We start from the raw sequence: 4,404 nt of genomic DNA, 5'->3' as shown, positions 1-4,404 counted from the left end.
TGCACACACATACAGGCACACACACACACACACAGTTCACAGAGGTCTTTGTGCTTACAGATCAGCACCAGGGGAACCTGGAATGTTAAGCAAACAGGGTTGTTCCTTCAAGGAAAGGAATGCAAGCCCTATTACCTGTGTATATGCCCACATGTACACTCACACACATGTACACACACATGCACATATATACACACTCACATAGGCATGTATACATATGAACCACACATACAGGCACACACACATGCACACACATACCCCACGCCCCCCCACTGAATACATGAATGACTAAATGAATGAATAAATGAGTGAACTGATAAATGAGTCAATGCTTAAGTGTATAATTGAATGAATGCACGACTGTCTGAGTATGTGAGGAAGTACCTGCATACACCAGTATCTGAATGTATGTCTCTGGTTCACGCACACACACACACACACACACACACACACACAGATACCACCCACTCACACACATGCACACCACACACACACGCATACATACTCATGCTCACACACACTTACTTGTACACTCACCCACACACACACATACACGCACACACACGCACACGTGGCTAGAGGCTCCTGTTTGCAAGTGGCTATGATGCAGTGAAGGAGCTGTGGTCCCAGCTGACAGTGTGTGTCAGAACAGAGTGGCGACTGTCCACCCATCCACCCGAGGATCCCTGAGAAGTCTGGACTGGAAACTTGTCCTAAGTGTCAAACAGGCAGAAATTCCTCAGAACAGGAATGAGCTTCAAGTTACAAAGAGAGCAGATGCCCGTGCCTGGAAAACTTACTACTCTGTAAGGCATTTCTGAGCTTCGAAAGAGTCCTGAGAAGCAAATGGGAGTGTTTTCTTAAAGGAGCATGGGGTGCACATCCACTCTACGTGAGCAATGCAGCTGTTAAGTCTGGGGAACTGAAGGCAGACGCTTGGCCTCTGTTCCCATGGACACACTGGCCCCTCGGGATATCTAGAAGGCGTCTGCATCCCATGCAGGGTGTCCTGACGTCAAGGAATCAATTCCTCCTAGAGACATGTCTGAAAACAGTGTAGGTGCCCTGTTTAAACAGCCCATGAGACCCCCTCAAGGTCCAGGAAGGAGGTGCACCCAACCTGCAGCCATGAGACACATGGCCACCTTTACCTTAAGATAAACTACATTGTTTATCTTAACACAAAACAGAAACTTGCCTACATATATTTTGTGACTTTTTTTTTTTTTTTGGTAGCTCTCCAGTTCCCTAGTTGTGAAGTTCTCTAGTGTGAATTTTATGGATGACCTCTGTCATGGTGTCAAAGGTTGGATGGTAATAAATGTGTGGCACTACTCCAGTGTTTTGCTCTCCTTGGGGTATGATCCAAGAGGCTGGCCCTCGGTACAGGGCACGTCTAACACTTGGGAGTGATGAGGGCAAGGTTCATGTGTGGCACATCATTCCCGACTGCTCTGGACAGCATTTCTAGCTCCCTGGTGACCAGGTCAGGATGATATCTCATTGGTAGGCAAGGTTCTCTTTATCACAGTGTGAGTAACCTCCGTGGTACGGAGAACCCGGGTTATGGGATTTGAAGATGTTCATGGAAACTGAGAACGCAGAATCTAATTCAGAAAAATGGTGAAAAGCTCTCCCTCTGTGGACTTTACATCCAAGGATCACTTGCTAACCACTGTCTTCCTAGCCCTTGGCCACACACGTGGCTGGAGGTGCTAAGATTCCTGTAAAGGAAACCCCCTTTTCCCTGTCTTGCTCCTGAGCATGTCTTCTGGTTTCACAGTTAAGCCAGAAAACAGAAAGCAAAGTCTCCTGAGGAATATATATCCCTGAGGTAAAACATCACAGCCTGAGCCTACCGCCCCACCTAAGAGCACCCACCCACAGAAGCAACACATGGAAGAAGACATGGATTCCAAACAACACCCACAGAACTCAAGGCCAGCCGGCAGAGCCCTAGTCCCCCTGGACACCATTCCCACTAGCCCAGTCCAAAGATGATACCACTCCTGGCTCCTCTCCTCTACAGTTCCCATCATCACCCACACGCAAACTCTCAGGGCTATCACCAGCTGCTAACTGAGGCTGCCTCTCAGGGCCCCCTTGTAGAGCCATCTGGAGGTCTGTTTGAGTCACTGTCCTGAGTCACAGCTGTTCGTTCACCCAGACTGACAACACTGCAGAGTCCCTTATAGCTTCTTGTTCATCTTCCCAGTCAGTCTTGCTTATCAGAGACACATTCCCCCACCCCTGCCCCAGTGGAGGGTGTTTATGTTGTTCTAATCGTACCAATATAAATAACATAAATAATAGGGAGTGAGAGGGTCTTGCTCCTAGAGGAATGTTGTCTCACCCTGTGAACCCCCTGGTGGGGTTGGCATGTGACTTCTGAGATACTGAACAGCCAGGCAGTAGAGAGCAGAAGAGAAATCTGCCCCCTCCTCTTTCACCCTTTCTCTCCCTCCCTCTGCCCCTCCCTCCTTCTCCTTCTTCTACTTCTCATTCTTCTCTCCTCTCCTCTTTCCCTTCCTCCCTCTTCTCCTCCCTTCTCCTCCCTCCCCCTCCCCCTCCCCTCCCTCCTCTCTCTCTTCATTTTTGGAAGCAGAGTCCTGGGTGTTGTGGTCCTCCAGGCGGCACCCACCCCAGGTGACTCTATCAACTCCCCATGGGTTCCAGGGCTCTGTTGCCCTTTCACCTCAGAGTGGGTGTCTCTCTAGTAGGACCCATGCATTTCTCAATGCCATCTAACACGTTACACAAAGATCAGTTTCACACGCCAAAATTATGTTAGACAAATGAAACATATTCTTAATATATAAATAAAGAACATGCTCTAGAAAGTGTGAATCCTGTCATCGCTACCACCTGGAATTCATTTCCAATGTTGGCTAAAATCTGAACCATCCCCTTCATTACTACACTGTTTACCTCTCTGTGGGGAAGAGGGCGGTTCTCAAAGATGTCTGTTAACCTCACAGGAGCTCAGAATCACCATTGTAAAGCAGCTGTAAGCAGCCAAACCTTCTCAGAGTCTCTCTCTCTCTCTCTCTCTCTCTCTCTCTCTCTCTCTCTCTCTCTCTCTCTCTCTCTCTCTCTCCCTCCCTCCCTCTCTCTCTCCTCCCTCCCCCTTCTCTCCCTCCCTCCTCCCCTCCCCCTCCTCTCCCTCCCTCCCTCCTTCTCTCTTTCCTTCCCTTCCTCCCTCCCTCCCTCTCTCCTTCCATCCTCTTTGCTCACTTCCCTCTTCCACCTCCCTCTCTCTCTAGCCCACTCCTTTCCTCTCTGTGGACAGACATACCTTGTGATTGGCAGATGACCACACTGTCCCTCCACCACCACCACTGTGCTACGAAAAGTATGGTGTTCTGAAACTGCAGGCTAGGTTTTCAAGACAGAAACATGTGACTGTGGAAGCATGTGCCTGTCCTGTGTTGTTCTGGGGACACAGTACTGTACAGCATGGACCTGAGACTGCCCTTTGGGCTGCTATCGAGAATGTGCTAGATAAGAACCCACACCTGAGCACAATGGTGGCAAGTGTGCTTCCTGCAGAGAAACCCCTCAAACGACACCACCTTCACCTTATCCTGGGGTCTAAAGAACAGACATGAACATAGGATTCAGAGCAGAGGGGACAGCTATGAATCCCATGTAAGGTACACAGCTGGTGGGGAAGTCCTCAGAGGTCAGAGGTCTGGACCTGTGGCTCCACCCTTCTCGGCCAGGTGCACATTCCCTGCTGGTCTATTCAGCAGGTGTGGCAGGAATTCAGGTTCTAGGGAGCCTAAGCCAGGGTCTCCTGTCTGGAGCCAGCCATGCTGCTGGAGCAGCTAAGGCAGGCAGAAACATCTGTCCTGAAGATGAAGATCAACCAGATACACAGAATCTAATAGAAGAGAAAGCGGGAAAGAGTCTTGAACTCATTGGCACAGAGGGAAAGTTCCTGAGCAGAACACCAATGGCTCAGGCTCTAAGATCAACAATCAATAAATAGGACCTCATGGAACTGAATAACTTCTGTAAGGTAAAAAAATAAAAAAAATAAAAAAATAAATCAATAGGACAAATTGGCAACCTACAGATTGGGAAACAATCTCTACTAGCCCTACATCTGACAGAGGGCTAATATCCAAAATATATAAAGAACTTAAGAAGTTAACCTTTAAAAAAAACCAAATAACCCAATTTAAAAATGGAGTAAAGATAATCCCATTAAAAAAATGGGGCTCAGAACTAAACAAAGAATTCTCACCTGAGGAATACCGAATGGCTGAGAAGCACCTGAAAAAAATGTTCAACATCCTTAATCATCAGGGGAATGCCAATCAAAACAACCCTGAGATCCCACCTCATACCAGTCACAATGGCTAAGATAAAAAATTCAGATGGCAGCAGATGCTGGTGAGG

This window comes from Mus caroli, chromosome 17 (assembly GCF_900094665.2).
Source record: "Mus caroli chromosome 17, CAROLI_EIJ_v1.1, whole genome shotgun sequence".
NCBI classification, from domain to species: Eukaryota; Metazoa; Chordata; class Mammalia; order Rodentia; family Muridae; genus Mus; species Mus caroli.
Note: the sequence above shows the minus strand (reverse complement) of the source record.